The sequence below is a fragment of the Muntiacus reevesi genome, chromosome 9 (genome assembly GCF_963930625.1).
Source record: "Muntiacus reevesi chromosome 9, mMunRee1.1, whole genome shotgun sequence".
Lineage (NCBI taxonomy): Eukaryota > Metazoa > Chordata > Mammalia > Artiodactyla > Cervidae > Muntiacus > Muntiacus reevesi.
In genome coordinates, this window is record NC_089257.1 from 26524076 (window position 1) to 26537291 (window position 13216).

General features: G+C 43.8%; 1 protein-coding gene across 3 annotated transcripts in view; it reads right to left on the reverse strand.

The window, feature by feature from the left end:
* The window catches only part of EHF (ETS homologous factor), a 43378-nt gene extending 30908 nt beyond the window's left edge, over positions 1–12470 (reverse strand). Inside the window, exon 1 of one of the 3 annotated variants that reach the window (XM_065944310.1) lies at positions 12305–12470. The gene's annotated coding sequence lies outside the window, so the exon portion shown is untranslated. The remainder of the gene's footprint in view (positions 1–12304) is intronic. The other 2 variants (XM_065944309.1, XM_065944308.1) reach the window with 2 other exon arrangements.
* Between the last annotated feature and the right edge of the window lie 746 nt (positions 12471–13216).

The window sequence follows — 13216 nt, forward strand, 5'->3', positions numbered from 1 at the left end:
CCCCTACAGATCTATTGACACCGTGGATCTTTAAAACAAAATCTCTGTTGCACTCATTTAGGGTTGAAATGAAAAGAAAACTTGTAATGGAGTCAGAGTCAGAAGAAAGTCTACCCTGACCTCTGAGAGAAGCCCTGAGAGTTTTTATTCTTGCTCTTACTTGACATGAGTGTTGCATAGTTTTCCTACAATGGCAGCAGGAAGGGCCTCCCCGTCCCTCTCTATCAGCAGCTGAAGTAGGAACCGTGCTGCATCCAGGACAGTCATTCTAGACCTCTGCTCAGCAATGTAGTAAAAAATTCACCGTCTACCCCACCACCCTGAACCTCAGTATCTCTCTCCTAATCCTCGATCTCTCTTCTAAAACAAAGTAACCATAAACAACACATAGCAGAAAATAAAAGCAAAAACAAACAAACAAAACCCAGCCTACTTTTACAACTGAGGTCTCCATAAGTCTTTGGAAAGGCATAGGTATGGGAACTGGGAGATTAATTTTACAATGCTTATTTTCCTACTTGACTGAAGAGGTCACATGATTGGCCTACAGGCCACTTGTATCATCAGCCCCCAAGAAGAAGTTAAACTTGAAGTTTTCTGAGGTCCTACCCAGACCTGTGAATCAGAATCTATGCTTTTAAGACCCCACCTTCACCAATCCTTAAGCACTCTTACCATTAAGAGCTTCTGGTTAAAGACTCATCTACTTGAGTTCCCTCAAGTTCCCACAACAAGATAACGAACTCCAGCAGATATTGGCCCTAAAATAAACATCCATAAACACCAGGAAGTCCTCGTAAAGTCAGAGGCAACACATTTCAATTCGAAGAACTCAAGCTTCAGTTCATCTGCGGAGATTCTCTCCCTGTCTTATTGCCTAACTTGAAGTAAAGCAGTTCCTAACATCTAGTACTACCAAATTGTTCAATGCAACCGTGCTCAGCAACTTAACAAGTGTAAGTCTGTGAAGGCCAAACAAAGTCCTGAGAACACAGCATTTGCGGAGGATTTTTGTAATGATTATTTCCATCAAGGGGATTTCATAACTGGCTGAGTCACCCCTTATTCCATCCTACCCCCACCACAGCTCTTCCCAAAGATTACTTAACCACCCTGGCTTTTAGACCTCATACCAAAGAAAACTGGTGTTTTAGCCTTCAATTGAGAGAAACAATCATCAAGAAATGTTTGCCCTGCTAGTACAGACATTGATCCCTTCCAGTTAATAGATATTCATTGACGAGCTACTAGATGTTGGCACTATACTAGGTGCTGGGGGCATAAGAGTGAACAAAACACAGAAGCTGCCCTGCTCGATTGGACTGTCCAGCAAGGGCACCCCTTCTGAAAATGATGTAATAGCTCTTTCCAAGGTCATCTGGCCTCATTGGCCATCTCCTGCTGGGGTTAGAGTAGAACTAGAGCAGAGAGAGCCAGGTGACCTGCTTTGGCTTTTGGGAATGACCACGCTTGGAAAGAACTTCAACTCCCTTAAAAAACAGGGTTAGGGCAGGAATAGGGATACAGGTGTAGCGAATAGACTTGTGGGCACAGGGGAGGAAGGAGCAGATAGGATGAACTGAGAGAGTAGCATTGACATATATATATACTACTGTGTGTAAAATAAACAGCTAGTGGGAGCCTACTGGATAGCACAGGGAGCTCAGTTCGGGCTCTGTGATGGCCTAGACGGGAGGGACGGGGGATTGGGAGGGAGGCTCAAGAGGGTGGGGACATATGTCTACATATAACTGGTTCACTTCATTGTGCAGCAGAAACCAACACAACATTGTAAAGCAATTATCCTCCCACTAAAAATTAATTAATTAATTAATTAATTTCAAAAATAAAACCAGGACTGGTCCTCCTTTCTCCAACAACCCCAAGTCCTTGGCTTCACAGGAAATCCTCACCAAGACCTGGAGTTGGCAGCCATGAGTTTCACAAAGCAGCCTCAGCCAAAACCAATCTCCACGCAGGACAGAATAAAGCAGCTGGTTGTCTGGATGGCTGCATGTCTCTCCCTGAGACAATAGCGTGTTTATGTGTCAGAGGGTTAGGGGCAGGTTAACATAAAACCCACCGTAAACAGAGCTGTTAATTCAGTTGCTGGCAGGGGCTTCTGTTATCTTCTGAATACCTCCCAGAGGGTATAAGCCCTACCTTTTCGTTTGAGTTGGCAGCAGAGTTATTTTTTTGCACCTGTTGCTCTGCTCCAATAACAACTCAGTTAAGCATTGATTTGTTGGAAAATAAACAGAAAAAAAGCAAAGAAAGGCATCTGCCCAAACAGCCTGAGCTGGTTTGACGGAGCGTTCATGCCAATTTGTTTTTCCTATAAAACCCAAAGAAAAACCAGCGCTTTCGGTTTGAATGCTATCCTCCCACTCCCTGAGAAGAAAAGGTGGTATCGAAGAGACCAGCCAGAGCTGGCAGGGCCCAGGAGCCAGAAGACACTGTACTGTTCCGTTGGCTGGCTCTACGAGGGCGCTGAGGGGTATCTGAGATCTGGAGAATGACATGGCCAGCCTCCAGCCAGCCCAGGTTAAGATCCTGAATCAGATTAACAAGGCCAGAGAAGGGGCTGCCAGGGGATGATCATAACCCAAACCACACTCTTCCAAATGGTTGACTTCCGAAAGTCAGTAAGTTCGGGGAGTAGGTGTGGTCTCTGGGTTACCTCCCCAAGCAGAGACTCAGAGTGGCTCTCCCAAGGCTTCTTTCATCCAGTCCTGGGCGATGAGCATAACTTGAAAACCCCCGGTCCCTGGACCATAGCTTTCCCAATGGGGAAAGGAGGTTAGCCATACCTACCTCCAAGGCAAGCTGTGTAGACTCATTCATGTCCTGCCAAGTGACTTGAGATCCCAGGTGTCCTGTCGAAAGGACCTAAGATGTTCACTGTATGATGCCCGCATTAATTCAAGCATCACCGTGCTCTCATTTCCCAACAGTTTGTCAATATCACATGATGTGCTGAAGCCAGAAAGGGCTACAAAGAGCTAAACAAATCACTCAAATGGAGATCATGACAACACTAATTAAGCGGTGGCATCATTACCTAGCCTTCAACACACTGTCAGGCGGAACCTCTTAATATCTCTTTTTTAAGCCTTGAGCGGGAAACCTGGGACGTGCGGGCAATGCGTGATGTTCCCCGAGATTACCACCTCCCCGCAGCTTTCTCTCAGCCATTGGGCTTTCATTATCACCAGACCACTGGCTTAATGGGGAGGGGAGGTCACAGCAGTGGGGGGGAAGACTCCGAAACGGCTCTTCTCAAAGGAGCGTTAAGAACAGGGTGTTCTGACAAGAGGAGGGATATGGCTGGCTGAGCATTCCCAAGCATTCTTGTCATGAGCAGGGCAGGGAGTGGACTGCCTCAGAACCAAACTGGGCAGCCAGAAAAATAAAAGATTTAACAACACCCTCAGTTGACTGAAAAATAAATAAGACCCAGGACGCAGGAATGCGGGAAGGGTGGAGGGAGGGTAAGAGGCTGGAATCGGAGCCAGGAAGGGTTGGGATGGACTGGGACAATGGATTTGACCAGGTTGAGATTAAAGTTTCTTCCCAGAGAAAGACTGAGATGCCCCAGCCAGGGAAAAATCAACAGCCGCCGATTTGGGATCTCACAGATGGTATAATTATAAAACAGCAATCAAAATTATGAGGATGACAGTTTATATTTATTGAGTGTTTATGATGTGCTAGGCATTGAGCTAGACTTTACAGGAATTGTCTCATTCACTCCTTGCAATAACCCCGACGTGGATACTAGTATTATCTCCATTTTTACAGAAAAGCAGGCACAGAGAACTTGAGTAACTTACTCAAAGACACAAAGCTAGTAAATGGTTGCATGTATTATAATAAATGTATTGGGGTGTGGAGGGAAAGTGCCATATAACTTTTCGTAGCTTTGAAAATGGACCCTTGTATTTCCAAAGTCAAGGTGATTCTCTTTTAGGATCACACACTTTTATTTTTGAAGCTGAGCTCCTTTAAGTTCAGCTGTATAATTTTTTCCCCCAAATGTGAGCATGAAGCATACTAAGCATCCTTGTGCCCTGAGTTGAAAGTTATTTTAGTGTCCATCCGTGTGGATGCTACCAAAACACCCGTTCATGTCCACCCAAACCCATCTGTCAAAACTTCAGCCTGGCTTCCAGTTGAAAGCCCCAGGTTGACTCAGCAATTGGGCTTGGCTGCTTGAAGTCACCTCAGACTTATTAGCCATGATAAAAGAGTGGTAATAATAACAAGGAAATTGAAAAATTAAGGGGAAATTATGCCTCCTTTAGAAAAGCATCTGACGACGAAGCCATCACACATGGGTCCTGATGTCAGACCCACTGTGTCGTGGACCTCACGCCGATGAGGGGAGGGGTCTGGGAGCCTGCATTCCATCCCTCTGAGAAGTCTAGGAAAGTTTTCCCCGACCTCCTTCATACCCATGACCCTGCAACTGTTTGTAAAAACGTAGCCATAAAACAGACAGGAGTTCACTAGACTCATTCCAGCATCATCTTTGCAACTTAAGAAACAAATAATACGTGGATTTTCTCATGCGTTAAAGCATCTCTTCTTTAGTAGAAGTAGGGTTTTCTCTTTGTACAGACAATCATTAAACAACCATGGACAAAAAAGTTGTGTTCCTTTCTAGAGTTTTGCTGCAAGACCGATAGACTCTAGGCATACTGGGTCTCATTTTCCCTTCCAGAACACACTTAATTCTGCTTCCTCTAGCTCTCTGACCTGTGGAATAAGCCCTCTGTAAAATAACACATGAAAATACTCCTCAGCAAGGCAAGGGACTTCCAATCAGAAAGGTTTTCCCAGGGATCAAATCCCTTCCAGCTGATTATTCAGGTATTCCTCCCCTTGCTTCAGTGGACATCTTTGACACTCCAAATGATCAAATCAAAGCAGCCAAGGTCAGCTAGATGAGCATGATAAGAAGGAGCCGGGGCTCTTCCTACAGTTTCCCAGCATCAGGAGTTGTCACACATTTGAATAATTTCATCATATCAAAGGGAGCCCAGCTACGTGACTGGCAGGACTCAGTGCAAAAGGAAAATCCAGAGCCCCCTGTCCCAAATGTGTTAAGAACTTCAAGACAGCAACAACAGAGTGTTAAACCAATCACAGGTGCTTTCTAAGTGTTGGACCCTGTATAACTGCGTGGCTGTATTCTGCTGACCCCAGCCCTATCCCAGGGGGTCAGTCCCAACTCTTGCCTCTACCTATGCCCTTGCTCTATCATCATGGAAGGCAAGGGGACACTTTGCTGTCTAAAGCTCCTAAAGTAGTTAGGAGAATAAAAAAAAAAATATGACATGGAACATGCCTGTAATAGCAACTGGCTTATGGCAGCACTCAACACAGTTTAGCTGTTATTAGCATGATTATTATTATTGTTATTATCTTCATGATGCCAAGGTCCCTTGACAACTCCAAAGCTACCCATAGACAAGAACGATGGGTGGGAAGAAAATACACCCCACTCTGATAGAAACTATTTATTAGCTACTGCTGTTCATTTCATCAGCTGTGTGTAAGAGAGTGCTATGAGTTAGGGACTCTTAGCCTTCTCTTTATACTGTGAACCCATCTTGCAGTCCACTGAGGATTATGGACTCCTCAAAACAACACTTTTGAAATGACAAAGTAAAATACTAAGATTAGAAAGGAAGTTTGTATTGAAATACAATTTTCAAAATACTTTTAGAAATAAATGTGTGATAACATAAAAATATATGTGCTTCTTTGTTGTTGTTGTTTAGTTGCTCAGTCATTTCCGACTCTTTGCAACTCCATGGATTGCAGCACGCCAGGCTTCCCTGTCCTTCACCATCGGAGTTTGCCAAAACTCATGTCCATTGAGTCAGCGATGCCGTGTGCTTCTTTATTAGTACATTAAACAAGAATAGCTAGTACAGGTTCGATAACTTCCATGATATCAAACTAGTGATGAATATTGATATTTTAAGACATCTGTAACAAGCGCAATGTGATATAGAAATATCTGTAATTTCTCTGGGTGACAATCAGTTACAGCTCTTGCTACTGAGGAGTTCAGTACGCTACACTCGTACTGAAATTGAATTGAATTCACATTGAATATTGAATTTTAAATTACTGAAAATAAAAATTTTATTTGTTTTCACATCCAAGTCCACAAAGCCTCTGATTTCTCCCCATGGACAGTAAGAGATCCCTGGATCCCAGGTTAGAAACATTTCCTGTTTTTGTAGTAAGGACTGCTTGTTTAATTCAAAGAGCCTCTAGCTACCACTTCTACATGGCCAGAAGCCTCATTAGAACAATTTACAGGAGGTAGACCCCATAGTGCCTTGCCAAAATAAGTAGCATTTTTTTTCAAAGCCTCTAGAATACCCAGAGTGATTAATGCCTTAGATGCCGTGGCCAGTTAAGTATCTGGAGACACTCAAGAATTTAAGGGGTGGGCAATGCATATAAAGTTGTGATTAGTCATGTGGACTGCCGGGAAGGAGATCAGTTTCTTCTAGAGGCTTCTACATGCCAGGCATCAAGACAGGATAAAAAAAAAAAAAACGTGCTATGTACCTTTCCCAGGTCTTCCTTGAGGCTCCCGTGGGTGGTGGTTTGCAGCCAGCTCAGCCGAAGGCTCCACTAAGAGATCCCCCTTCACATGGCTCACGCCACCTCCCTGCTGCCTACCTTCCCCACTGAAAACCCCGCTTACCAAGGTCACAATGCAGAACCAACACCGATCATTTTGACAAAACAAAATCCCAGAATTATCCAGCCATTCCTCCTCAAGAGAGACTCCCTGAAAACACCCAGGTTGAGGACTGATCCTCCAATTCCATTCCACAATTACTAATAGTTTACTCACAAGCATGGGTCCAGATGCTTTCAGATTCTTTGTCTAATTTAATCCTTATAACAACCTGTACAGATGTTCTTACCCCCATTTTTCAGATGAGGAAACTTGTATTCTGGAGCTTAGATAATTCACCCAGTGTCACTCAGCTGCCCGGTGACAGAGTTGAATGTGAACCCAGGTGTTCTGACTTTACCAGAACACCTGTGTTCTTTCTACCACATTCCAACTGCTTCCAGACAACAAAAACCCATAGCCCCCTGCCTCTTGAGATACACAAGCAGCCAAAGTCTACACTTCACCCGTGTTTCTCAGGCCACAGTCAAGGGAGTTAGAAAGGTAAGCTAGGTGTCCTCTGATTTTCTCAGTGGACATAATTGAGAAAGAGGTTGAATTGAGGCCAAATCTAAAGTCCAGTTGCAAGGAAAAAAACAAGTCTTGTCAGTAGCTACCATGGAGACAAGGCTGAAATAATCTTTACCTTTCAGGCCCTACTTACCTCCTCCAATAGAGTATATCATTAGTCCTTATGAGAGAGTTTTTTTAAAGGTTCCTCAGAGGGAACCCTCAAAAACCTCTTTGAGAGAGTCATATGCTCCAAGCCCTATTGTCATATATAAAAGCAGCAGACTTCTTTCATAGTCCAACAAAGACATGATAGACTTTTGGAAGAAGTCTGCATCAGGTCAAGAAAGGGATGGCAGGTGAGCTAAAATTTCTCAAATCCACAATTGGACCAATAAAGGTCTAGCAACAAAGGCCATTTATGTGGTGTCTATGATATAGAGTGAGGGGTATGTGACTGAATAAGAACTTTTAAATACACCACAATCATGCCCATAAAGGCCTAGCCCCCGAGGCCATTTATGTGGTGACTAGGATACAGAGTGAGGGGTACATGGCTAAATAGGAACTTTTAAATTCCCCACAATCACAACATCAAAAAACAAGTGCGCATCTGGACAAGGACCTACAAAAGTAAAAATAAGTAGTTATTATAATAGTGGGGTTCATGAAGTAGTCTAATAGTCCAGTAATCAAAATATTATAGTAGGCCTTTTGGCTCCTTTTGATTTGAGACTTGGTTTTCATCAGAGGCACATTTAGAATGTACGAAGCATGTTTAAAATGTTGGTCATATTTAAAATAAATAGATACCCTTAATAATAATGAAGATGCTGCTGAAAAAAGACAGGAAGGAAACTCTTAGGGCCAGGGTGTCGGGGAAAATTGGAAGAGAAGACATAATATTAATCCAATGAACCAGAACAAGGGGCTCAGCCCCGTAAAACAGACCAAAGACAGAATGTGGTTAGGTGCTAGTGAAATCAATTTTCAAAGGAGTATTTTACAGGGTATTTCTTTTAAAACAAGGCCAATTAAAGCCCTGGGAGCCTCTTTAAATGGGCCATCCTGCCTGATTCTATTACAAGCTCTGATTTTTCCAGACTCAGGCCGAGGGCCTCTGGAAAGACTGGCGTCTCCAGGTGGGCTGCCCAGTGGCTGGGCCAGCCATGCTCATCTTCTGATGACCCCTCAGGTCTTCCTCTATAGGAGGTGAGCCCACACCCATCCAGTCTACCCAGTAATTCATGGACAATCAGTCAAGTGAGCTGACCAGCACCACACAATCTGAGTGGCCTCCACTGGGGCCTGAATATCCACTTTTCAGCCAGCTGCTTCGGGGTTTTACAGAAGAGGGCATTAGAGTGCCTACTGGGGTGTGCCAGCGGCTGCCAGCGGCCACAGGACAGTCAGCTGCAGCTGCTGCTATACCCACGCTGACTTCAGATAAATGAGACAATGAATAAAGATGGGATATTGTCATGGGAACTGACTCAAGCACCCCTGGGAAAGTCTCCTGGTATCCAGTCTGCAGTACCTCCACAAGGCATATCCCTGGGCCAAAATTCTGAAGACCCCAAGGAAGCCATTTAAGAGCTCCCACTGGTCTTCCTTCCTGTCTCATCCTTATGAGGGCATCTCCCATTCCATTCTCAGCTTTCACAGCCCCAGGTTAAACCTGCTGACCTCTAGACGTAGCTAGCTTTCCCCAGTCACCAGATTCTGAGGACCGAAGTGTATCTTAAGGACGATCAGGTTTCAAAATGAGGAATCAAAAGCCCAGAGAGGTGGAGTGTGTTGTTGGGGGCACACAGCCTTGCTGGAGCTATAAACTCAGGTCTCCTGACAGCCAGTCTGGGGCTGTCCTGCACCCTGCCTGGTCTACGCCGTGCTCCCACCACTCAAAATCACGAGTCTGGAATTCTTCAAGGAGACTCCGTGAAGAAATTTTTTCCCCCTCTGAAGTCCGATAATTCGTTAATCAAATAACTCTGAGGGACCCATGAAAACTTCTACTCCGGCACATCTTAGCTTCCTGACATCAAAGCCACTTGGTTTGAATATATATATGTTCCATCTTAACATGACCCATTCTCCCTCACTGCACTCTTTGTTTTCTGCACAGCTTAATAGCCTGGACCTTTAAAGCCCTGTCTGATTTAAATAAACATAATAGTCACATATATCTAATTAGAGCACAATTGCTGCTCCTCAAAACAAATCATATGATTTAAACTCCTATTATGAAAAATTAGATAAGAAAATGTTAAATAAAGTTTATTATTTTCCCTGTCCCTTCAGTGATTGTGCAACAGATTTAAGAGAACCCCACCATGACACGGCTGCCCTCCTGCCTCAGTCTTCAGACAACCATCCCCCATGCACTGCTGGCTGCCTCACCCCGGCGGAGAGCTCAGCGCGGTCGGTTACCCAGTAACACAACCAGGGTGAGAAGCCAGGTCTCCAGCGCCAAATCCGCATGGAGCCGAAGCCTCCCAACTGGGGCCTCTCCCACAACAGAAATGATTGTCACTTCAAGTCTACCAGAGAGGGATCTTAACAAGAGAAATGGTCTGAAACGGCAGAAAAAGGTATCACCGAAAATCAGGTTCCGACCTTGTATTTGATTCCTCCAAACCGTGGCATTGCCTCTCAAGTGTGTTAGCAGTTTCTACCATGGCGTTCTCGGTATCCACCCCACGCCATCTCCCAGAGGCCTTTGAAAATCCCATCTGTTCCAAAGGACTCAGGGAGGACTCTAACTGCAGGAAGCGAGGCAAAGACTGAATCACTTTTGAATGATTCGTGTAAACCTCTACGACTGGGCTTGATACTTGAACATGAAACAGGGTTCCTACACTGAGTTTTCAAAAAGCAAGATGGTCTAAAGAACACAATTCAGGGCTAACCTTAATTTAGGGGTGGGGAGTAGGTGGGGATGAGGAAGAAATAAACATTACAAGAATCCACAACATTAAATTCTACTTCCTAGAAGTGAACTTTGACCCACAGCACTCACATTCTGGCCTGGGACCTGATATGAGTTCCTTCCAGTTTCTGGTTAGCTAACTGAATGTGGTTGAGTAAATATTTTAGCCTCTCAGTTTCCATTTTGTTTCGTCCTTTGAAATCATCAAAAAGGTACTGAAAGAGAATCTGCACGAAGTTAGTAAATTAAAGGGAGCACAAATGTGGAATCATGAGTGTGAACATAGGACTTCTCAGAGGTCCAGAAAAGCACAAGTTATTTCCATCTGGAGGCACTCACAGTATATTAAAAAAAAAAAAAAAAAAAAAAATCAAAAGGGCATTGTTTGAATTTAACAAATAGGTGCTTTTTAACTCAAAAGAAAAAATTATAATTGAATTTGAGATTTTTCATACGTATGAGGCCTGGATCTAAAGCATCACACTCCCCGCAATCACCCTAAAACGTTTCCAAATAATGCCGCCATCTTGAACAGTAATGCAAGAAAACTGAAGCACAGTTGTTCCCTCAACGTTACCTTCTTCTAAAGTGCCTCTCTAAATTAGTTTGGAAATATGGAGGATTATCTCCATTATATTTATTATTTTTTCAAATGTGATCACACATTTTCAAATGACCTTCATTTCACATTCCACTGTCTTTTAAAGTCTGTCCACATAAGCCATTAGCGATGGTGCAGAAATAATGTAATCCTACACAATTTCAGATTATAAAAATATGAATTTGATGAGTTATTTCATAGTTTCAGGACTCAAGTTCTCAAAAAGAAGATAAATGGAGCCTTTTACAAAATCCAAACATAGCTATTAAAGTCATTCTCCTTTTCTTAGAATTAAAGAGTATTCACTTTTATAGGGATACATAAAGTCATTCTTAAAATCTCTTAAGAGCCTTTCCTGGTAGCATCCCTTACCCCTAAAATTCTTCCTAATAACACAACTTCATCTGTCCTGTTGGAAATCAACTCTTCCCTTGACCTCAGTAGAATTAGCAAATGGCCACTCATGAGCCCCAACTGCACTTTTATGCAGTGAAAAGCTCTATCTAAATACATCCTCTCAGCCATGCCTACAGAACAAACTCCTGAATTAGACCTTCCATTGAAAAGTTCTCCAGTCCAAACACTCCCTCACTTTGTCCCTGTTACTAAGGTCAGTGCAGCGAGACACCTGTGAACTTAGACCCAGAAGCTTACCCTTCATCTTAACAAGATCATGCTCCCACAATCCTAGCAGTATCCTAAATCTTGGCAAAGACGGATGGTGAAAATGTCACTTTCCTGACTCAGCATTGTCATTTACCAACAAGAAGATTATCTCCCCACTGTTTCCAGTTCTAGTCACATGGAGGCCAATACTTCTCCACTGTGACCAAACGAAATCAAAAGAACCCCTGTCTTAGAAGACATCTGGTGCTGCTGACTCACGTCTGCCTGTCTGGTCACAGTATCCCATCATGGAACAAAGGGCTAGTCTGTCCCCTTGTGATATGGCGAAACTCTTTGCCCAAATTGTTTCTGTTTTCTGGACAGAGGTGTGCAATGCTCCCCAATACCCTTGCCTACCCACGCTGCCTGAACACTTTTTCTAATGTGGGTGCATTACACTTTTGCCTGTTTCCAACCATTTTCCAACACCAGAATATACTGAAGATGAATTTGCCTTTCCCTACAACTAATGGAATGAGTCAGGAAAATCACCAACAGAAAACATCTCTAGAAAATGAGAATGTGTGTTCTGAGCCCCAACAGCAATTTAGCCAACCAGTTCTTCACTGAGAAGAACCTGTCCCCAGCTTTCAGAATTTCACAATTCAATCCAGGGAAATGGCTTTGTCACAAAAAGAGAGGGAAACCAGGGGACGTTTAAATTCAGTGATTGGGAGCCCCTTCAGATAGCATTCAAAGTCAGCCTGCCGCCCTCCAAAATCAAGTCCTAAGACGACCCAGTGAGGTTAACACAGCTGAGGCGCGTTCACTTCCTGCCAGCTGCCTCCGGGAGTCTCTTTTATTTTCCTCTGTCTGAGTCAAGGCAGGTTTCTCTTTCCACTCAGGTATTTGAATTCCAGACTCCAAAGAAGGTTTAAAAATAAGGACTTACCTCATCTACCTAAAGATTCTGGGTGGGAAATCCAATAGCTGTGGCGAATGGAGGGAAGACTGCTAGAAGCACTCACGCCAGCTTGTACGGGGACAGGGAACCAGGAGTGTTATCACGTCTGAGCCCTCATCAGAGTGAAGATCAATGCACATGACAATAATTTTAAATCATTTTGTAGGATGTTAAGCAATAAGCCACCAACCGGGAATTCCCTAAGTCACTTCCCCCTCTTCTGATTGGCTGCCGGGCCCTTTAAAAAAATAAAATAAAGGATTACAAACATTTGCTCATTTGCATTTGGCCAACTCACACGTTAGTGTTCAAACAAAACAGGTCTAACCAGGTTATGCCTGTGTCTCGAGAACAGAGAGACAACCTGTTAATGGATGAGGAATTGATTTGGTGGTGACTGTTCTTTTCAGCTTAGAGGCTGTTTCAGGTGAAAAACACCAGGCTTGCTCCCCAAAGATACCACCAGGAGGGGAGAATGTAAAAGTGATGTGAGCAGAAGCTCAAATCTGGAGGAGAGGATGGTATAGGGGATTCAGGGGCTCTCTTAAACCTCTGTCTTCATGTACTGATTTGTGTTCAGTCCACTCTGCTTCAAAATCAAGATCTTTTTCCTGGCCACACAGACACCAGGTTTTTATGGGGCTCCCAGCCAAGTTGCTGGAAACATAAATTCTCTCTCCAGGCGCCATGATTACTTCCTTGACATGGACCCTTGGAAATTTCAGTGGACTTTGAGAAGCCCATCCCCCCTAAAAGCCCATCCCCCCTGGCCCCAGGTATGAGCTTTGGAAAATTTGAAGGAAGGGTCCTGGGAGGGAGAGTCTCCCCTTAGTTGAAAAAGTGTAAGAGTCAGCTGTCAACAACGCAAAGGCCTGACTCTCTGGTTGTCTGCTTAGCCAG